Genomic DNA, 24,056 nt, shown 5'->3' on the forward strand with positions numbered 1-24,056 from the left:
CAGCCAGGATAGCGGGTAGCGCTTGGATATCCAAAGGAAGAATAAAAGAATGGCGTTTGGGAGGTTAATGGGGATTTGATTAAGTCAAGGGCAATATCAAAGCGTCCCTAAGGTTGCGTGATGCAGGGAAAAATTCTGTGTCATTTCTCTCGACCGAGTCACGGTAGCAAATTTCACTGTCGGGTTTTCCGCGAGGTTTGTGAAACAACGCCCGGCGAAATCTCAGAATTCAACTGCGATTATCATGACATTGGTCTATGTTATGTCCCAACTCCTTGATCCGACAAGGGAACGGGTAAGAATTTAAGTCTTATACTTCCACTTACTCGTGGAATAGAGTATTTTTATTTCATTAACTTAAATGTGGTCAACTTTTTTCGTGGATGAAGGCAGTGGCGGATCCAGTATAGGGGCAAGTGGGGGGTTAAAATGCTAGCAATAGTAGGGGTTGGAAGAAATTGCCATTAACTATCTAGTGTAAATTGGGTACCCAAGGGGGGGATAACCTCCTTTGACTCCCCATAGATCCGCCATTGGATGAAGGTAAACAACCTTTGTAAGTTTTCACAGAATCTTTTATTAGTACTATTGAAACAGAATTTTTATTGGTACTGCGGTACCAATTTACAAAATTCTGTGAAAATTCAAAAAGGTTGTTTATTTTCATTCGGCATGAATTTTTGCCTAGTGAAAGCCGAATCTACCGATTTCGACTTCTTTTGGTAATTTTTGGACGTTTTTTGTGATAAGAAGTAATTTTTACTCCTGTTTATTTTTTATGATAAGAAGTAATTTTTACTCTTGTTCTTTTAGTTCATTATTTACTAATCGAGATTTTAGTGGACACATTAAATATTTGCAACGTTTAGTGTTTCAGGCGACCCAGAAGGATTAAATAGGATTCATTGATCGCTTCTTCGTCGATAAATTGATATACAGTGAGGATTTTTTTCTGTAAGCTGGGGAATTTATACTTTTATGGATTGAAGTAACAACCCGAATTCCTGCAAACTCACTATGTAATATCAATCTTGTATACTTATTGCCCTGATTATGTATGATTAATGTGTGGCGGATCACTAGGTAAATTAATAGTTTGGCTTTAACTGGACAAAAATCTTAGTTAAATTTTGAAATGTCTGCATCCTTTTTCATATTTTGAGCTATTTACGAGGGCCGTTTTTTTCAAGCTCCGATGGGCCATGAACAGAAGACGAAATTATAGATTAAAAATTATTTCATTGGTAAATATTGAGCACACTTGTGGTGTCCTTTCGACATTATCGCATCGGCGATCGAGGATTCGGTCGTGCCTGTGGACAATCTTTACTATAACTCCTTCATAGGATGTTGCCGCCAATGATTTCCAATGATTTTTTCCTTTTTCCTGAAGCTCATCGCCCGTTTGAATGCGCTTCCCTCCGAGCCACATCTTCATTTCAGCGTAAAGACGGAGGTCACACGGCACAAGGTCGGCATTACACGGTGGGTGATCGAAAATGTCCCATTGAAATCGCTCAAGGAGCAGCTGTGCTGCATCAACACTGACGTGACGGTCCTTGTCATGGGTCAGAGCACTTCCAGAAGTCATCGTGTCTCTTCTTTTGTTTTGAATGGAAATGGACGTAATGTTCCACACTCTAGCCACAGTGCATTAAAAAACTTCTCTTTTATCGGCATAAAGGTCAATACATGTCAATGCTGAAGCCATTCGACGAGTTTTCTGGCTGTCGCTCAGCAGTGCACACTTGGCGGGAGAATTAATTGAGGCAGTGCAGTTAATGAGATCGCTGCTAACCTTAAACTGACAACTTACGATCAGAAATGACTTCAGCGTCGGGTGCGGAGGACGAGCAGTTTTCCTATCCGCGCAGTACCCGCATGGTGTTTTTGCTGACCTATCGGAAGTTGAATAAAACCGTTCCTCGTACTTCATAACACATTTTTATTAGAGTTAAAGCCAATTTGACGTCAGTATGTGTCCATGGTTATCGATTTATCGACGTGCGCTGTGGATTTTTTCGTAGGTAGGTGAATTTATATTCAGTAGGGCTATAATAATTTTCCTAGTGTTTCTAACAGCATGTTAAAAGCAGGTTACTTACATCGACAGAATATAGTAGATTGTCATATGTAGCGTAGTGTATGTTAGTGGAGGTAAATGTTAATCCTCTGGTGCACGTCGTTAATGATTCGTCCCGTGCCAAACACCTCTGTAAGCGGCTTGCAGTGAAAAATTTAGACGTGTATGAAACTGTAGGGTGTACCATTGAGAATGCACCACTAACGATGACGTGCTACGTTGAAACCTAGGTTCTTTTAATAATTTTATATTTTTCTTTTTCTAAACTATTTCTAAACCCTGGCAATTCATTTTCAATAGGTCTGCTACAATATATAAACTAGGCTTAGATCCCTCCCAATGCTCGAAGGTCTCCCTCCCGTGGTGAACTCTTTAGGTTGACCCTGAAATGAAGCCAACCCACGCGCTTCGATGTGACGAAACATCCAAGAATAGCAGATTCACACGTTTACGAGGGACTTTTTTTTATCTCGGACGAAATATAAGCGGACAAAAAAATCTATCTTCAACGTGTTGTCGCGCGTCTGCTAAGGGAGGACATGAAGTGGTCCTAATCCTGGCACGGACACTCGGTAAATGCTCACTGAGTCATGGATGCTGACGCAAGCTGAATTTTTTCCCTCTCTAGGATCAGTGAGCCTTTTAAAAGGTATATTGAGAGGCATCAATTAATTACAAGAGGTGATTTTGGCGATTTTTGTACTCAGATATCGTGAGATTTGGCTCGACCCTTCTCCCTCTAATCTCACGAGAGATTGTTAAAAATGCGTATTTTCAGTGTATATAAATACTTAAATCTATGCTGTATTGCATTGGATTCATGTTTTTTAATTGTTAAGTTATTTTTATTTAAGATTAATATTTAATATTACTTATATCCAAGTCTAGAATCACATTTTACTCTTTTTCTTTCGGAAAAAATACGTTATACTTGCCAGGGCCCGCAGTATCTTCCCTACGTGAATTTAGGTGAGAATTGCCTAGACTACCTTCCCCCCTGAACGCCTCACGTAATTAATGGATGCTCTCTTGTTGGATAAAGTGTTAAATATACCGCATAATCGGATTCCAAAAGGCAAAATGTGATGCGATGCCACACGCAGCCAGACAATTTGGCTGGTATACTGGTTGCCTACACAAGAAATAAGTTGACCATTCTTACTCATCGCAAAACCATTGAATTCCTTAGATAAACCGTTTATGCACTCCGTAAATATATGAATGTGAAAGTTATTGTCATCATTAATTGTTTCCAAAATGGACATAGTTGCCGTAATTTCTTCTCCACAGGTTTTCGTCTCCGAAATCTGCCAGAATATTCGTAAAATTTTAAACTTTTGGGCTCGGGCAGCAGTGGTTACTACTATAGAATTATGAAATAAATTCCGGATCTGAGACCCTGGTGTAAATAGACAATTTTCCAACACGGAGAAAATTTGGTACCGAAAAAAGTCATTTTTAGGCCCACCCTAAAGTTCTGAGTAAGGATGTGAGATGGTGATTTTTGGCGGCCGGAATCGAAATTTCTGAAGCCAGTGCGTGAGGAAATAACCGCGGACCTGCCAGAGATTCCCAAACGGAGTCATCCACGTTTGCACATGATGAGAAAATTCCACGGGGGAAAAATCAACCAAGGTACAGAACGTACGTATGCCGACATATCAAGGATGTTGGCGTGATTTCCAGTGATCTACATCTAAATAATACACTGCAAGCCACCGCGACGGTATTTTTCAGGGGATGACTATATGTACACCAACATGTAGAATGCTATTTTTACAGCTTGAAAAATGGTCAATTTCTGAATCATCCAGGGATTAGACATACAATTGATCCGTATCTTTCTGTATCACTTTAACGATAAAGATCGATAACAGTGACATGCAATTCACACGCCGCAGTAGACTGCTATAATAGCAGCTCCAATGCGAGATCTCACTAATACTATTGATACCGAAGAATCCCTAGAGTGCGCTTTATGATGTAAGAGGTTACAAAGTAAAAGAGGTGTCGGAATATTACATCCTATACATAGTTTGGCTTATGGAGCATGCGCTGTTGACACGGGTGATTATTTATTTCATCATAGAAAATTTCATGGATACATAGAGTGTACATATTTTATTTAAAACAAAGTCGAATTAGAAAACGCCGGTAAATTTACAGGAAATATCTTGTTGAATTCTTCTCAGGTTTTCTACCGGGTGAGTTGCTTATAGTCCGCCGTTTCGTTGGCTGCCTCTGACATCGACCTCAGGGCATGAGGATTATGCAGAAGCAGCCATCGAAACGTCTACCTACAAGCAATTCACCCGGTGGAAAACCCGAGGAAAATTCACCAGTACCATACGCCGGGAAAGAAAGAAATCTGATATTTCACGTCTCTTACCGTCATGGCGTAAATTATTTGACGGAACGTGGCTCGTAATCAAATGTTACACATCCGCAAGCTTTTCAGCCCATACCAGGCGTGCTAAAAATTTTGAAATTGCCGCGTTTTATTTTGGCGGAAAAAAGTAAAAACTGGCGGTGAGCGATTGGATATACGTTAACATATTTATTTGTTATAACTGTTACTAGGCCACATTACTTTAAAATGAGCTTGTTAGAATGTTAATTTGTTGTAATGTACACGAGTGTCGTGAATGTTGAAAAGCTGTAGTTGGTTGTCACAATGCAGTTGAATGCGAGTATCGCGTGGTCGCTCGCGTGCAACCACTTTCAGCATACTTACCTGGCGTAGAGGTTAACAGTGATCCCTAAGGCTGTTCCTCCGGGACGAGGCTCGCCCATTGCACTCCGGGCGTGCTGACTCCTGCGATTGCCCCAAATGTGGGTAGCTCGGACGTGTAATTTTTGGTAGTAGGGACTGCGTTCGCGCCGTCCCTCCATAACTGGTATCCAATTATATCATCTCGATAGAGAATGAGCACCCGGGAGGAAAATGTTTTAAATGCAGTTAATTCGATCAAGTGTATCGTAAATACCATTACTCTCGATTAGCAGCATTAATTGTAGCTTAGTTTGCGTAATATTTTATATGCATTGTATTCGCAACGATATTGAGCAGACGAAAACGCTCATCTATTGGCTCCTCGGTATGTGACGTCATTCCCCAGACGTCACAGGAATTTTTCGTATTTGAATGCGAGGGTGGACCATCAAGATACAAAAATCATGCTTAGGAAGTTACTAAAAAGGTTTTGTTTCTTTATTTCCTTTAATATCGAAAAAAGATGTAAGAGGACTGGCAAATTCATATGCATCGATAAAATTGTATTTCATCGATAAAACTGTATTCGGTCTGGGACTATTTTCTTTCGCGGGTGGTGCCATCGTGCCATATCCTAGAAAGAAGGCCTGCACAAGCCTTTGGAGATCGCGTTGTTTACGTTACGTCTCACCACATTTCAGGGGTTTTTGTGGTTAAGTTGGTGAAAAATAGTGTCTGGTAATGGTGAAGTTTCCCTTATTCTTTAATTTCATTCACTGGGCTTCAGAAACGTGTTTGTGAGGCATTTTTATATAAAATGATGTTTCCTGGAGTTTAGGTCAATAAATTAAAAGTTAGCAGCCAACGTTTCGTTTTATTTTAAAAACATCTTCAGGGCTATGTTAGAAAAAAAAATGTGAAACAACATAAAATGCAGAGAATTAGGCAATATACAATATATATACATATAAAAGGAGCAATCGGTTTTTTTTATAAACAATATAATTTATAGAAATATATATATATAAACATATATGTATGAACAGAATGGATTATACAAAAAATTTTGACATACCTCTAAACTTTGAATGCATTTATTGATATTTGGTTTCTACGGTATTGCCACAACCTAGGTTGCCATTAATTTTGATGTATTAAATAAAAATAAATTTTGCTGAGGTTATCGATGCCTGTTTTTTTATTACAACAATTTTTTGTTTTTGAAATATAAACCATTTCCTTAAAAAGTCCTTTTTTCAATATAATTTCATGATCCAAAATTTCGGCGTTCTCAAAATCAAAAATATGGCCATCGTTTATGCTATGGCTAGCAAGAGCACATAGAGTTATACCACCTTTTATTGTTGATTTGTGTTGTGAAATTCTATTTTTTAAATATTGCGATGTTTGTCCTATATAACAAGTGTCACAATCGAGGCAAGAAATTTTATATATTATATTACTGTTTAGATTTTTAGGGGTTTCACATTTTATTTTTGTGTATAGGAGCTTGTTTAGAGTGTTATGATTCTTGTGTGCAATTTTATAATTTATTTTTTTGAATACGTTCGTAATTTGTTCAGATAATTTACCAATATAGATGATTCCACGGTATGGGGATGTTGTATTTGCTGAATCATTTTTGTTTAGTGAATTTTGAGTACGTGAAAATCTAGTGCTGTTTTTTTGAAGTATAGAATGAACAAGTTTTTTTGGAAAATGGTTTTTCTTTAGAATATCCTCAATTATTTTAATGTTTTTTTCGTGAAATATATTATCGCTCAAATTCAGAGCTCTAAATTTTAGTGCAAGCGCTACATTTACTTTATGTTTAAGAGGGTGATGTGATTGGAAATTTAGAAATCTGTCCGATTTGTGTGGTTTCTTCCACCAGTCTACTTGAAAGTTTAGAGGTATGTCAAAATTTTTTGTATAATCCATTCTGTTCATACATATATGTTTATATATATATTTCTATAAATTATATTGTTTATAAAAAAAACCGATTGCTCCTTTTATATGTATATATATTGTATATTGCCTAATTCTCTGCATTTTATGTTGTTTCACATTTTTTTTTCTAACATAGCCCTGAAGATGTTTTTAAAATAAAACGAAACGTTGGCTGCTAACTTTTAATTTATTGACCTAAACTCCAGGAAACATCATTTTATATAAAAATGCCTCACAAACACGTTTCTGAAGCCCAGTGAATGAAATTAAAGAATAAGGGAAACTTCACCATTACCAGACACTATTTTTCACCAACTTAACCACAAAAACCCCTGAAATGTGGTGAGACGTAACGTAAACAACGCGATCTCCAAAGGCTTGTGCAGGCCTTCTTTCTAGGATATGGCACGATGGCACCACCCGCGAAAGAAAATAGTCCCAGACCGAATACAGTTTTATCGATGAAATACAATTTTATCGATGCATATGAATTTGCCAGTCCTCTTACATCTTTTTTCGATATTAAAGGAAATAAAGAAACAAAACCTTTTTAGTAACTTCCTAAGCATGATTTTTGTATCTTGATGGTCCACCCTCGCATTCAAATACGAAAAATTCCTGTGACGTCTGGGGAATGACGTCACATACCGAGGAGCCAATAGATGAGCGTTTTCGTCTGCTCAATATCGTTGCGAATACAATGCATATAAAATATTACGCAAACTAAGCTACAATTAATGCTGCTAATCGAGAGTAATGGTATTTACGATACACTTGATCGAATTAACTGCATTTAAAACATTTTCCTCCCGGGTGCTCATTCTCTATCGAGATGATATAATTGGATACCAGTTATGGAGGGACGGCGCGAACGCAGTCCCTACTACCAAAAATTACACGTCCGAGCTACCCACATTTGGGGCAATCGCAGGAGTCAGCACGCCCGGAGTGCAATGGGCGAGCCTCGTCCCGGAGGAACAGCCTTAGGGATCACTGTTAACCTCTACGCCAGGTAAGTATGCTGAAAGTGGTTGCACGCGAGCGACCACGCGATACTCGCATTCAACTGCATTGTGACAACCAACTACAGCTTTTCAACATTCACGACACTCGTGTACATTACAACAAATTAACATTCTAACAAGCTCATTTTAAAGTAATGTGGCCTAGTAACAGTTATAACAAATAAATATGTTAACGTATATCCAATCGCTCACCGCCAGTTTTTACTTTTTTCCGCCAAAATAAAACGCGGCAATTTCAAAATTTTTAGCACGCCTGGTATGGGCTGAAAAGCTTGCGGATGTGTAACATTTGATTACGAGCCACGTTCCGTCAAATAATTTACGCCATGACGGTAAGAGACGTGAAATATCAGATTTCTTTCTTTCCCGGCGTATGGTACTGGTGAATTTTCCTCGGGTTTTCCACCGGGTGAATTGCTTGTAGGTAGACGTTTCGATGGCTGCTTCTGCATAATCCTCATGCCCTGAGGTCGATGTCAGAGGCAGCCAACGAAACGGTGGACTATAAGCAACTCACCCGGTAGAAAACCTGAGAAGAATTCAACAAGAAATTTCCGGTAAATTTACCGGTTTAATCATCATCTGAGGACAATCCGTAACGAAATAAATGAAACGTGACGTCACTTGATGGCAGTCGATGATATTCATAAGATTGGGTTTTACGGTTGTACAGTGTACATATTTAGTGTGATTTCAATCGTAGATTTGCGATTGTGTGGATATTCCTATTTCTCACATCTTCCTTAACGTATGGTTTTCCATGCATTACCATCTATGCTGGTGATGGTTCACCCCCTGGCAGACACCTCTGTGGATGTTTTGCAGTGTAATATTTTGACGTGCGTGCGATTTCGTTTCCGATTAAGGCTAGGATGAGTGTTGTATGCCTTGTGTGGAATCTGCCCCGTGCCACACACCCTGATGGTACCTCGTAGGTGTAGATGCAGATTTCTTTGCGGCGAGTGGGGGAAACTCTTATACCTACTCATCCGTAAATCAAAATATTTATTTTATAATACAGGTTCTCTCCGACCATTACATGAGGTAGAAAACGATCTTCTCAATGCCTCTCCTAAAGGTATATGTTCTACATTAATCGATCGATCTAAGCCTAGCAAGTAGTTCCCCTGTCTCTTGCGGATCTTTACATGACTCATGTAGAAACTGTGTGGCGGTCTACTCGCCCATAATGAAAAAAAAAATCGAATCTTTCCGTTTTCCTTTGTAATTATCCAGTTTGCGTATTACTAGTCTTTCGCCGGATAGGGTATACTATTCGCGTATTCATCGAGGTGTGGCCTAGCGAGTAAGAAATAGCACCACCGGTCTTTCACTTCCTCGGCCGAGGAACTTCCTACGATGCGCTTTGCGAATTAGTGTTTGCAGTGCACGTATACAAGCTTTGGGCAAGGAAAATAGAGAATGGACGGGGGAGGAGGAGGAACCAGATTGATTGTTGACGAATTTTATTTTTGTGGAAATTCCTCGATAGTAATGATGCAAACATCTGCAGCAGTTTTCCACACTTTTTAATTTGCTCAGACAGTTTCAATGTTAGAGAGCTGTCCTTTGGTGATGTGGTGTAAACATTGAAACTGGTTGAGGAGGGGGTTGGAACAATGTGAGGTTTTTTTCGTTAAAACTTTCGCGGGTGCTCGTCATGTTGAATTAAAACTTTTGGGCTATGTCGCCGCGTCAGATTTTGGGTGGCCCCAACGTTTCCCGACCGATGCTGGTCGCTTTCTCAAGGGAATCTTTTCAGATTCAGGGCAAATTTTTCAGATTCCCTTGAGAAAGCGACCAGCATCGGTCGGGAAACGTTGGGGCCACCCAAAATCTGACGCGGCGACATAGCCCAAAAGTTTTAATTCAACAATGTGAGGTTTGATTAAGTCATTTTGAATTAGGACATCCCATGTAATATTACGTATAAAGTAAATACAATGTTAAATGTGAATTAAGTACGGTTATACACATAGATGGAAGGGAACTATCTTTTAGTACTATTCCGTAGTGCTACAGACACCTTAAATGCGAATTTTTTTCCTAATTTCGATCGGGGGTGCGGGACCTATGACCTGGGACCGGGGATCGCCTCAGGGTAAACCCTTTCTAACCCAGAGCTGCTTCTGGGAGAAATTCAATTACAAGGCTTCTCATTTTAAATAAGCGAAAATTTTCTGCTGAAGCACATTTTATAGTGGCAGCTACATATTTCGCCATCAAATTTTACATCACAAAAGAGCACGCAGTTTAAATCTTTCCTGAAGTATAGCTGAAAATATTTACATATTCGATGTTCCACAAAATCAACATTGGGTTATAATGGGTTAAGCAGATTCAGATTTAAGGGTTGGAAGGAACTGTAGGCACCATAACCTGCAAGTTGTGTCTTCATTAAGTTTGGTTGAAACGATAATCATTGATCTCCAAAAACCGATAATAAGTTACCACCTCCATGAAATAGTCTACCCTTTTTAATGCATTTTGGGACTCTGACTTTTCTGGGCGAGTAAAGTCAATTGAAAGTCAATAATTGACATTAATTACCGTAATATTTATAATTTTACTATCCATTTAAAAAAATGAAAGGAGCTTAGGAACCAGAGTTAACTCTGTCTTCCATTTACGACCGAAAGTATAATTAAAAGTTATTCTTAATTCATAAATGATGTTCTAGTTAGTGTTAACGGGAACATGAAATGAGCGTAACTTTAATTAGATAATATTTATGTTGAAATGAAGCAAAGTGGTACAGAATCACGCTTGTCTATATTAATGGCCTCGAATGGAAGACTACGTGAACTCAGCATATATTCTGGTTTTCGCTGTCCGTACAAATTTAAGTTGACATTATGTAATGGGCTCTTTACACTGTAGTTAGTTCTAAATTCTTCTCTTACGAAGGGTTTACTTCCTAAGCATTCCAAAATATGAATTTTTGTAATTTTGTTTTCGTTCGGGAGATCGGGAATCGCTTTTCGGTCAAAGCAAGTGATTAATCTCCGTGGGTTTTACGAACTTACTTCTACTTTCGGGTGACTACGTAAGTTCTAATCAGTCAGCGGTATATTGTTGTACAAATTCTATTTACATTGAGATTTTGACAATCCATTATGTAAGAAGCTATTTAATCCATACCAGTTTGACCAGATTAACGTAAGTCGCGCACAAAAGACATGTAAATAGCTGAAATCATGTAGTTAAAAATGTTTGTGATCTATATTTTTCAGTGATTGACAGTAAAAATGCGGAGCCCCACATTATGTAGTGTATGCCCCATATAGGTGCACGGAACATGGATGATGAATATGAGATAACAGACCTTTGGTGCGGTACAAGGCTGTGGGCGGTAGATATTGGTAGATGGGCCTGACGAATGCGTGTCTACCGTTATCACCCATCGCAAGGACAGACTACTCAACAGCGAGGCAGAAAGGGGAAGTATGTGGTAGCGTGGCCGAGCGGTCTAAGGCGCTGGTTTAAGGCACCAGTCTCTTCGGAGGCGTGGGTTCGAATCCCACCGCTGCCAAATTTTTTCCCCTGACTGACGTTTGAGCACTATTCCGTGGGATTTTAGCCAGTGGTATTAACTTACCGGCTGTAATTTGTGGACTGAATTTTTAACTTAATCTGAGATTTTAAACCGAGTTTGGATGGCGCAAAGCTATGTACATATTGACGAAGCATTACGTTTCATTGCACCTGGATCTTCACTAGAGCGTTATTTATGCCTAAATAACACTCGTATACATACGTCGAAACGTAATATATAGATGGCAAGCTGAAAACAGCTTTTGAACGCCAGATAGTTTCTTTACGATGGTTATGCTCTTAACGTATCTTGGCTCTTGTTACTTTGATCGTTTCTAACTATATGTTTTACTTATAATGTTACTATTTTGAAAATTAATAATGCCCTAATCTCGTCATAGGCTTAGGGACAAATCCTGCCATTTTTCTATTATATTAATCATCTTTTTTTGATGAATGTTTGTCAAAGTAAATAAAATGTAATAGGCGGTAAAAATGGTGATTACCAATGTCAAGGGCACAATAAAGAGGAGCCCCCTTTCCATGGCTTGGCGGGTTGAATTTTTGAGGAATGATTTCCCGTAGAGGGTTGAGTTGTCGCATCAGGTTTCATGGCGAACTTAAAAACGCTGTTCCCTCTGAGAATTTTTCGTCATGTTTAGATGCCTGTTTGTAAACAACAACGAGTGCGCATGGAAATTTTCCTAAGATTCAGTGATTGCCTACCATTTTGTGTATTTTTTTTGTTAAGTTTCAAGCTTTGTCTCGAAAAACGTCATGGCATCCTTTAGTTCACCTGTTTTCCATTTTCCAGCCCCCTTTTTTGTGTTGGCAAATATGCACATCGTGGCCCGGTGGAAAAACCAGAGTAAGTCACATGCCAGGAAATCACAGTGTGAATATCCGAAACTAGGACGTCCCGTAGATATTTCGGTGACTATGCATTTTTGGTCACTGCCTGTCTTGACCAAACCTGAACATGGTTCTCGTCATTCAGGTGAAATTGCCACCGCAACGTAATCTTACCTTATTCCCATTTCCTTTGCACATTCATAGAATCTCAAAAATGCTAAGGGTAACTATATTGATAATGATTGCCGGGAAATCGAAGCCTCCACAAATCGTTTTACAGTGTGGGAATTACTAAGTGAATTTTTTCCTCATCTATGTGAAATAAATTTTCACAAAGTTCCGCCTTCCACAACGCAATCTATCGTCATTGAAAACGAATCATTTGACGCTGAAAGGCATTCTAGGCAATGGAAGTAAGTCAGGATTATATTTTGATATTTTTTGTTAACTGAATTCTTATCTTTTCCTTTCTTTATTTGGAGTTATTTCCTTTTTACTGTCGAAGAGCGATGCCTCCTGTTTAGATTCAATTTTGCCTATGTTTTCCTTCACTTCGGTCATAGTGATTATGGAATAGGAAAACTTGCGTGAGGCCTTATATCTCATGTAATGATTTGAAATTTTTAATGGAAATCCAATTTGCTCTCTGCTATGTTACATTGTAACATCCAAGATGATGCTGTGATTGATTGATTGATTTATTAAGTCACCGTAAGCATTTGCATTATGCATAGCTTTGTCAAGGATGTTACATGTATTACACAATATGAATGGAAAAACAATGCTCAAATAACAAAACAATATAAAAAAATATAAATACATACAGTTTACAAATTTTTTTTTGTGAACACATTTCAATTACACAATTAAATTTTTTTTACATTAAAAAGTCACCCACACTATAGAATAATTTCCTTAAAAGTAGTTTTTTCACGGCACACTTAAATTTAAAGGAACTTTTGATATTTTTTACATAGCTTGGCAATTTATTATACACAAGTATTCCCTGATGGTCTATGCCTTTAATTGTTTTATTTACTCGGTGCTGACTTACATGGATTTCATTTTGGCTTCTTGTATTATGACTATGAATGTGAATGTAGTGGTCATCTGCTCTTGTCTTGTGAGTAACACTAGTAGATTGTCCTATTTGTGTTAAATTTCCGGATGGCTATGAAATTGTGCTCTCAAAGGACACCCGTTAAACATTTTCCTAGATTTCATTCTCACGTAACGAAATACCTGACCCTGTAGGTCCTGGCGGTAGATATTTGGAATTGATTGCGTCCCGTTTCTAATCTCGTTTATCATTTCTTTACAACAGTGTGCGATAATTATCATGTGATTGATATCATAATTGCCGTTTCCAGATTATAATAAAGGAATATTTGACGAATTGGTTTGTAGGGCTCATTTTATTGTTTATGCATGTATTATTTATAAAGCTAATACCATGCTAATTATCTCCGAAAATTTGTACAATATTACATTAAAAATCAATCGTATAATTGCTGACACATTGTACAATCTTATCTAATTCATGCTTTCTCCAGTCTCTTTATAGCGGTAAGAGAGACGGATTATTAATTTTATCTATGCATTATACCATGGGCGGATCCAGGATTTCTTTCTGGGAGGGGCACAAGCACGGCCGTATCCAGGATTTTGTTCAAGGGGGGGGCACAAGGATACCTCGTTATACAAAACGAACGAAATGAGAATGGGACCGTATCAAAAATCTAGCATATTTTTAAGGGTTTGGGGGGGCACGTGCCCCCGTGCCCCCCCCTGGGTCCGCCTATGCATTATGCGTCATATTAGATGTTAGATCAAGATATCCATTAGCTCAGTTGGTTACATTAAAAATTAAATCGTATACTTTGCGGACATATTGTACAATCTTATTTAATTCATGCTCTTTCCATTCTCGTCAGTGGCGTGGCTGGGAATATTCTTTAGGGGAGGGGAATGAGAGTGGAAGGGGAAGGGTGACCTCCCACCCACCCACCTACCCTTCTAGGCAAATCTTGGAAAAATGACATGCCTGCAAATACATTTTATATAATTTTAGCACTAAAAATTTGGGTTTCATTAAAAGGTTACGTTAATATTTACTATAAGTCAAAACTAGATAACAGTTTTCAATATTATTTTTAATTCTCTGAGGCTTTGGGGAGGGGGACCTATCCTCCTCATTCCTCCCCCCCTTATAGTTACGCCGCTGAGTCTCCTTATAGTAGGAGGGACGGATTAAGAATTCGTTCTATGTGTACGTCGTTCAGTTTCAAGCGGCCCATTAGCTCAGTTGGTTAGAGCGTCGTGCTAATAACGCGAAGGTCGTGGGTTCGATCCCCCCATGGGCCATTTATTTTTTCCATGCCAAACTTACCGTGGAGGAGTGTCCTTATTGTTCATCAGCTTCTGCTAGTGCCTTCCCATTATAATTTAAACATGCTCAGTTATTCGTAATAAAAAAAAACTTAATGATCTTACGTCGAGCAGGAGGAACGTCATGCTTTTGGCGGAACAGCTTTCGGTGGTTAAGAGCGTATGGAATTTTGAATTCAGTGGGCCAGTTTTCTCGCGAATAATTCGGCACGTGCAAGATGACTATATTTCACACAGGAGTGGAAATCGTTATATCCATAAATATTTAAAAAAAGGCAAAATTTTTTAACATGTGTATATTCTCCTGGTAAACTCTCATCGATTTTAGCAAGAACTTCCTTTTTATTATTGCTTCAATTTGTAAAATAGCAATATAACCTGAATTAAACTAATCTAAGAGAATCTTTGGCGAATTTATTGAACATAACTAATTTATTCACACTGAAAGCTCTTTAAGGATTCCTACTGCTTGCTCGTACTACCCCTGAAGACCTAAGCCTGCATTATCATTTGGTTTTGATTTGCACTGAAAATGCATGTTCGATAGCTAATCTGGGACTGGATTAAATTTGAGTTGCAAGGTTTAACCCTTACAGACTAACAAACAAACATACAATGCAGTGACGTCATAAAAACGTGTTAATTTCAGATTTTCAAATGTAATTTTCATAAGTGTTTTATTCATTTTTCACGAAAATCCTATTTAATGTTTCCGTCCGTAGAATTTCAGTTAAAAGAACATATTTTGAACATTTAATGAAGATGATACGTAATTCTTTTCTCGGATCAATCTCTGTAGTGGAGGCTCATTTATGTACCTTACACGAAATTTCTATCCCATGCACGAAAATAAGTCAGGTTGAATGCCATAAAGGTCTAGTTTCACAACATCCGTTGGGGAATGGACTGATAAATTTCTTGGGTCGAGCTCGGAATTTATTATCATTTGAAAACATGGAATCCACGTAGATAAGATTCGCCTATCATTCGCTCCGTCGCGTCGAGGAGAAGTCATGCCATGAACATTTTCCTTTATTGCTCTGTCACGTGACTTCCTGCTCAACTCGTGTACGAGTCTCGGCACATGTTGCCGTCAGCTCTGAAAACCTTATCACCTCGAATCGGTATGCATCCGCTTTGCGATTTGCTACTTTATTCGAGTTTATACGGGAAGTTTCAAAATCAATATTAGCAAATGGCAAAATCAATATAGGGTTCAATATTAGCACCATTTCACACGCGCTAAGACGATATGCGAGTTCGTCCCAAACGTTGATTAATATATTTCTAGTAACTGTCGCAACAGCTGCTTCAATCCTGTCTTTTTATTCTGAATGGTCAGCTGCTATTTGAGGCATGGGCGTTATTATCACCTGAAGGATCACAACCAAACTTAATGCGGAACGCACCTTGCTCAGTAACTACAGATTCCGTCTTTGCAAACTTCAAAACACATAAATCTTTCTGTTCACTAGTCGCCATCTTCGCTACTAGCGCCCTCTAACGGATGGCGGCGGAAACATTGGTTGCACATGTGCATTGTTGCCAATAAACATAACGGTTTCAGGTACCTACTCTTTCATTTGATGCATAATTTATAGCTGTAAGTTAAGTTTATTGGGTATGATTAGTATTGGGTATGATTAAGCGTTAAAACCCCGCTATTCTTTCTTAAACAACAGAGATATATAGCAGTGAAGTTTTCTCGGGTTTCACACCGGGTCAGGTCCTCCATTTCTCCTTCCAACGTTTCGATGAACAACTCGCCCATCGTCTTCAGGTATTTGGATTGTTGGATTCCGGAATCCCTGAAGACGATGGGCGAGTTGTTCATCGAAACGTTGGAAGGAGAAATGGAGGACCTAACCCGGTGTGAAACCCGAGAAAACTTCACTGCAATTGTTCGCCGGGAAAAAAACCAAAAATTATATAACAGAGATATAAGTGTATCTCTTCACTCTAAAGGTTGATTTGCTGAAGAAAAAAAATCTCGCAGAATATTTGGCCTCGTTGTCGTAACGGTACTCGTCCGATATTGACATCCAGATCATTTCCTTGTGTAGATTACGGTTTAGTGCAATATTGTTCGGGAGTCTTTTGAGATAAGAAGTTGTGAGGGTGTGGGCTATCGGGCTCCATTACCTAGTTTATGTTGGAAATCATTTGGTGTACAATATTAACCTTGAGAATTCTATCTTGAAATATATCTCTCCTTCGATATTTCTGCCGGCCAATCAGAATGCTGCTGCGCTATGAGTCAGTCGATTGTCGACGGGTTTACTTCGTGGAAATCCATCGTAATAAGATAGAAACAGGTGTAGAATTTTTCCCACACATATTTATTAACTCAACGGGTATCAAAGTTTACACGTCATTCTAAAGAGCTTTCTTCAGTGTGATATCGCCAGATATTTCATCAACTCAATATTTTTTAATTTTTAGTTGATGAAATTCATATTAGAGCATTTCTAATATCCATGAAAATGGAATTTACTTGTGTTCTTCCTGGAGCCTTCCTTATATTCAATCCCCCCGTAGACTATTCATAATAAGTCTGGAAGTGATATTCCTTTGCCAACGCACGCAACGTCTACGCACGAGTAGTTAGTAATTGTAATTTTAAAATGCGTTTTTCTTTATAAATTTTGCATGAAGTATTCTTAAATTATCTTGGATCTATGAAGTACCGATGGAGGAGTATTTTTTATTAAATACCCATCAGAATCAAATTCACTTATATTCTCGCTGTCTCCTTTCTATTTAATCTCCCCATAGTCAATTAATAACCTGGAAATGATACTTTCTCCTTTGCCCACGCAAGCTTTTTCGTTTGAGTATGTAGTAATTGTCATTTTAAAATGCGATACTCACATTTCATGTCGTATGAAGCCTTTTATAAAATCTTGAATCGATGAAGTAATTATGGAGGTGTATTTTTATTGAATATCCATAGAATTGAATTGGATTTTTTCTCTTAGGGATATCTTGAATATACTTTCTTTTGGTTCATTCCTCCAACACGGAGCGGTGGATTCCTCTAAAGGTTATCATACATGTTTTTCCTGCTCGCTTTGGGAACTCGCACGATGGCGTTCCCGAAATGTCACCCACTATTTTTCCGCTCGAGTTCTTGGCAGTGCCCCAGAAATTCCTAGGCTTCCCCCTTTGATGAATCGAAAAAGCTAGTTTCCCGACTGGCATTATAGCGCAAGTCTCTCTTTTTGGAACTCCGAAGCTGGCTCCGTCTTACGCTGTGGCTGTTGTATGTGTTGACTCCCAATGATATGATTCATCTCTTAAGGCCTGTTTACACGGTACATTAACACGTACGGGTTAATGTCTAAATGTATGAACGCGAGAATGAACGCCAAAATGCACCGTGTAACCACCCAACTTGTGCGAATGCATGCACAGAAAATAGAACCTGTTCTAATTTGGTTCATGCATTCGTACATGTTCCGTTCCGGTCCACAAAAATCATTCACGCAAACGCACATTAACTCGTACGTGTAAATGTATTGTGTAAACAGGCCTTTACTGTTTGTGAATAACTTTATCCACCTTACGAAAGGTTGCGTTGTGGCTTTGTGATTCTAAATAAACAATTTTTTATGACCAATTTTCTCTTTTATTATCATGATAAATCTTTCACGTGCGTTAAAATTGTGTGATAACAAAGAAAAACTACAATAAAGTGTAATGTTTATTCATTCGAATCGAGTCATCAAGTATAAAAAATTTCATTGTAGCTCATGTGTCCCATTTCGAACTCCGAAGCTGGCTACGTCTTACACTGTGGCTATTGTTTGTGTTGACTCGCAGTGCAATGATTCAACTCTGCATCTGCGTGTGAAAAACCATTTCCACCTTACGTGGTGGCTCTGTGCTTTCAAATAAATTATAAATACCTGATTTTCCTTTATATAATGATGATAAATTTTTCACGTTGGGTAAAATATTACGATAAAAAACTAAACAACTATAAATTGTATTTTTTTCATCCGAATCAAGTTATAACATATAGAATTGCACGTAACCTATTAACACGAATCATGTGGCTATTACTCGCATGTCGAATAAAACGTTATCACGAATCAAGAAGATGTATTAACTTCTCGGGAGAAAATATTCTAATAATCCTATTCTAATAATATTCTAATCCTAAAAATTATTATTATTATCCGAAGTTCATTTATTACAGCTCTGTCGTGTTTAAAGGCCTGTTTACACGATAAATTAAGACGTACGAGTTAATGTCTAATTGCATGGACGATTTTTATGGACCGGAACGGAAAATGTAGGAATGCATGAACGAAATTAAGGCCTGTTTACACGATACATTAACACGTACGAGTTAATGTACGTTTGCGTGGATGATTTTTGTGGACCGGAACGGAACATGTACGAATGCATGAACCAAATTAGAACAGGTTCTATTTTCTGTGCATGCATTCGCACAAGTTGGGTGGTTACACGATGCATTTTGGCGTTCATTCTCGCGTTCATAGACTTACATATAAACCCGTGCGTGTTAATGTTCCGTGTAAACAGGCCTTTAATAACTTGGAGAATAGATACGAAAGTTTATCACGCCGATGAATATGGACTTAATGAGAGGACTCCCGATAATGTTTTGCCATTTTCAAAAGAAGCAGAGGTGCACGGTACAAGATTCTTATGAGGAAAATACCGTAGTGGTTGTTTGAAATTCTAATGGCAATGAAAAGTCCGTGGATATTATTGTTTGCACCTCTTCCTCATACTCATTCCTCTGTCACATATAGGATATTTCCTTTCCATATAGAAATTTATGACGTTTAACGGTATCAGCGTGAATTTTTGATACTGATAATATTGCCGAAAGGATTAATTCGTATCATTTGGTGACATAGTTCGCAATCTAGTCTCCTTCATCTTCTATCGATTAGATTGTAGAAGAGATAAAATATATCAATAGTGGCCCATTAGCTCAGTTGGTTAGAGCGTCGTGCTAATAACGCGAAGGTCGTGGGTTCGATCCCCCCATGGGCCAATTATTTTTTCCATTTCAGACCTGTTGTGTGGCAGTGCCCTTATTGTTCATTTAGGTGTTAATGCTCCTGATGGGTTAGATGATTCTTCCAATCATACTCTTTTGCAAATCCTCTCTGTTCTGTTGCTTTGAACAAGTTGTTCCTCCACTGTGGTCAATAGAGCTGCATAAATCGTTATTTTCCATCTCAGTCTTATTTTTTTGTCACAGAATCTGATATTTTATTTTCGGTGCTTGCTGCTGTTAAAAATATTGTCGGAAAATTTCGATCCCCCTATGGTCCACAAGCGTTTTCATGATGTGCTTAGTGAGCGATGGCATAGTGTTATGCAGTCGCTGTGCCAACTCTTGATCAGTAAATTCTGTCTTTTTTAGCAGTTCTTGTCTCCGCCATCGTTCTCAGGGCGTTTATTTATTTTGTTTCTAACGTATAAGGCTATTTTTCAATACTAATCAACTGAAAAAATCATCAAGACCACTAAAACAATGAACAAAACCTAAAGCTACTACAAGTAATTACTTAACAAAAATAAGCCTACAGCATTTCATTGACTCAGCGCTAGACGAAAGAGTGCATGATGGTTGTAATTAGATGGATAACATGAGATTTGTTTTGTTCCATGGATTACATTATTTCTGAATACCAGTGATGAGATATAATAGGTGAATGTGGACCAATTTCAGCAAATAACCATAATTCAGAACGAATCGGCAGACCCGTGGAAGAAAAGATAGCGCGTAACAACACCGCTACCATGTCTGAGACGACTGGTAATCATCCCAAAAATTATTACATCATTAGTTTGCCGAGAAAGAACAAAATCCTACATGACTCACAAATTATGGCTCATTTCTCCGCACTGAAGTAAATTAAAAATATTATTAAAAGTTTCATTTGTAGTAAAAAAATCACACAGATCTATAGGCAAACGAATCATTCTGTACGTGGTACGACATGGAATAGGTGTACATCAATTATACACATGAGAATTCTCAGTGCCATTAGAATTTCAAACAATGCCAGCCTAAGTGATATTGTATATGATATGGTGACATTTTGCTTTATATTGTTCGACCTGTTATATCATGTTCCTTATGGCCATACCGTAAGGCTAAAGACATTGGCCTTTTTCGGTCCTGCGGGCTGTATGTTTAAATTTGCATATACTTCTAGCCGAATTATCGAATTTACTAAGCTACGTGGACCTAAGTATCAATATTTTTCGGATGTTCTTATTTAAATTGCAGTTGCTGTAATTAAATGAAGTAAAATTAAAGACTCCCTCTAATTGATCGCGTTATTTTGACTAAACACTTAAAGAAAACTATCAGAATAGCGGACCAACTAAGATAGCCAGCGGGAACGCCATGATTTATTCCTTGAATATAGAACGCTCATCAGAAGAAAGAGTCTCGGTTGATCCTAATGGAAACACAGTTGGCCATTGAAACGCCTGCAGTATAAGATCTGACCCGGTGGCGAATCCGATGAGAATTAATCTCTAATCAGTTTCGATGTATAAAGGTAAGGTACCAACAACTGACTCTCATGTAGTAGAAATTAAAAGAAGGATTTGAAATTGATCGCACGATACAAATTTTATCTTATAAAATTCGATGTTTGTTCGAAATTAAGTATTAGTTATCTTTAGTCCAAATGTAAAATATTTATATGATCCGGGGAGAAAAAAATTTGCATTTCGCTTAATGTCCAGAGAAGTTTAATATAAATCTTTACACAATTATCTTTTGGAGTTAAACAAATGCCTATAAACATTGGGCTCCGTGTTCCCATAATCTGTATTCCTACTTTTAATAGGGAATTAATCGCTACGCTAAGTTGCTCCGTTAACTTGGTCACTCCTCTGTTTTATTGAAAAATTTTTATTGGAATATCATTTGCTACAAATGAGAAAATCTTGTCTTACCTTAGACAGAGCGGCCCATTAGCTCAGTTGGTTAGAGCGTCGTGCTAATAACGCGAAGGTCGTGGGTTCGATCCCCCCATGGGCCATTTATTTTTCCTTGTCATCCTAAACGTACTGAAGGGTCTTTTTTTAATAGGATAAAAGGTGAGTACTGAGACTTTTAAGGTCCGAGTTTCAACGTCATAATGATTGGTTAAAAAACTTCTTAACAACAGGGCAGAGATCATGTTACATTATTCCTTATAGTTAAAGTGCCTCATTTTTGATCTCCTTGACAAAGCACTAGCAAATGCTGGAGCTACTTAAAAAAATACTGTTATGCACCTTCATTGATTGGTAATTTCGCTTTCTTTCACAAAAAATCAAAACATTTTTGTCCTGTTACTTTGCTGTTCATTTCATCAGAAAATATACGATCCGAAAGATCCGGCTCCGAAAATCAAGGATCCGATTGGAATCCGGAACCGAAAAAAATCCTGTATCCGTCTATCTCTAATATTAACCCATAAGTTTCACCGAAGTGACTTGTGGACTCAGCGTTTACATCTACGAGAAAGATGAAAAACAAAGATATGTTCAACTACTGAAAACGACTAATGAATTAGCAATTTTGTACAGAAATACTTAATGTAGCAATTTGAAAGTCTTACGCAATAAAAAAAAGGCATAATATATTTTAGAGATATGATTTGAACTTACCAACGTGCTTCGCGCTCTTCAATTGTTTCGGACTGCGGAGGCAGTGTGTTGATCGCTGAAATTATCTTTGCCCTTTGACTTTTGGGCAATTCGTCATTGCTTACGTCTCAGTATTTCGTCAAGAAAACGAAGTTACCCGAACTGAAGCGATAGGCGGCGCGAATAGAACGAAAATAATAGCGGAAAATTTTTCGCTTCGCTTCGAGTTGCCGTGGCAAAGCGATGACCCGTGCGAAAGGAGAACGAGAATCACCTGTTTTCGCTTATACAGCCTCGAGTGCTCACGATCAGAGATCGATCGACATTAGCACAGAAATAGGTGATAATAGATAAGGAAAGAAAAGTGCAGAATAGTACGTTAAAGTTATACTTGACGATAACATATTTCATGGTACGATCGCAGCGTAGGAAAAGAATGTAAAAAATTTCCTTCGGGACGGATTTGAACCAGCGACCTATGGATATCTGAATCAGTGTCCTTCTACAGTCCACCGCTCTACCAACTGAGCTACCGAAGGAGATAGCGATAGCATGCGAAAGTAAGGATCTTTAGAAAGAATTTTTTTCGCTTAGCTGGCTCTGAAACCGGTCGCTCAAGCCGAATTAGCTCAGTCGCGGTTCGCGGCTTTCCTCATGACGTAGCACTGACGCTGTCAATAAATCGATGCGTCTTTTGGCTGCGTTGTTATACGATTTCCTATTAATTTTTTAAAGCATTATGGGTGCTTTCTAGGGTGCCTCGTTTTGCCACTTTTTTTAGGAGCGAATAGTAATACCTGGCTAAAGTTGCGTACGCGGGTGGGTATTACTGATATGATTTTTTTTTTCAAAATCGGTTAATATCTTCTGTTCGCCATTTTGTCGAAATTTCGAAATTTTTAGCGAAAAACGTTAAAAATTTAAATAATTTAAATTCGGTTTCAGCAAGCGCTCATTTTTTCCAATGGTGTGTAACAATGGTATTTCCTTGATATTTTAGACCAAATACGTCAGCTATATTCCTTTTAAATATCGAGAAAATGACCTTTTATCGTGTCCCCGAAAGCAGTTTTTGTTGGTGGGCAACCCGCAACACAGTCTCATTCCACGCTTTGCATGCGATAAATGACGCGAAATATACCTAGATGTTATTCAGTCAAAACCGTGTAAATCATGTCTGAAGTTGTCAAAGGTAGTCACTAGGATGAGTGCATGCTCTGTTATGCCATCGCCGACTATATTGACCATATTTTCGCACTGATTTCCAATCGCGTACCTTCGCTGATATGTTTTAAGCTGTTTAGCTCAAAGCGTGTTCCAATCGCAGCTGTGACGTCATCCGCGCTAAATAGATGGGAAAACATCCTGCACCGTTGTTCGTCTGCGCTAGCAGGCAAAACATGTGTTGGCGGGAAAATATATTGCTGATGGAAAATGAATTCCACCATCTCAAAGTAAATATGATGATCATTCGAGAATAATAAACAATAATTTGGTCTATATGTTTTAGATAAGTTTAATTAACCTCGTAATTTGGGAAATATAATATTTTCTTTGTGAAACATAATGACTGCTATAACATGAACAAAGTTCGATAGCAAGAGGATACTACTAGATTTTATCAAGTAATTGTCCTCATCAAAAAAATTAGGAATGGAATATGTAAGCTAAACTAAAATATTGTATTGCTTAGATTCTAAGCAGATTTATTTCATTGGCTTACATGGATAGCTGGGCGTATGCACAAAACTTCATTTAACGTTCATGTGGTATCAATTGCATTCCATTAATTATGATTTACTACCGCAAAATTTCTATGGAATAGGCAGATTTGTTATGCGGTGTTAACTTTTTTTTACGGCTTTACCTG

The 24,056-nt window shown here is 38.1% G+C and overlaps 7 non-coding genes across 7 annotated transcripts; 5 read left to right on the forward strand and 2 right to left on the reverse strand.

Moving 5' to 3' along the window:
* The first annotated feature begins 4,809 nt into the window (after window positions 1-4,809).
* On the forward strand, window positions 4,810-4,972 carry LOC124166138. Its single transcript, XR_006866410.1, has one exon. It is a non-coding gene; the product is annotated as a U1 spliceosomal RNA (small nuclear RNA).
* Window positions 4,973-7,606: 2,634 nt separating this feature from the next.
* On the reverse strand, window positions 7,607-7,769 carry LOC124166139. Its single transcript, XR_006866411.1, has one exon. It is a non-coding gene; the product is annotated as a U1 spliceosomal RNA (small nuclear RNA).
* Window positions 7,770-11,224: 3,455 nt separating this feature from the next.
* Trnal-aag lies at window positions 11,225-11,306 on the forward strand. The gene has a single exon. It is a non-coding gene; the product is annotated as a tRNA-Leu (tRNA).
* A 3,144-nt stretch (window positions 11,307-14,450) lies between these two features.
* On the forward strand, window positions 14,451-14,524 carry Trnai-aau. The gene has a single exon. It is a non-coding gene; the product is annotated as a tRNA-Ile (tRNA).
* Window positions 14,525-19,506: 4,982 nt separating this feature from the next.
* Window positions 19,507-19,580, forward strand: Trnai-aau. The gene has a single exon. It is a non-coding gene; the product is annotated as a tRNA-Ile (tRNA).
* A 1,940-nt stretch (window positions 19,581-21,520) lies between these two features.
* On the forward strand, window positions 21,521-21,594 carry Trnai-aau. Its single transcript has one exon. It is a non-coding gene; the product is annotated as a tRNA-Ile (tRNA).
* Window positions 21,595-22,634: 1,040 nt separating this feature from the next.
* Window positions 22,635-22,725, reverse strand: Trnay-gua. The gene is given in 2 exon segments: window positions 22,635-22,670; window positions 22,689-22,725. It is a non-coding gene; the product is annotated as a tRNA-Tyr (tRNA).
* Between the last annotated feature and the right edge of the window lie 1,331 nt (window positions 22,726-24,056).

Source organism: Ischnura elegans, chromosome 9 (assembly GCF_921293095.1).
Source record: "Ischnura elegans chromosome 9, ioIscEleg1.1, whole genome shotgun sequence".
NCBI classification, from domain to species: Eukaryota; Metazoa; Arthropoda; class Insecta; order Odonata; family Coenagrionidae; genus Ischnura; species Ischnura elegans.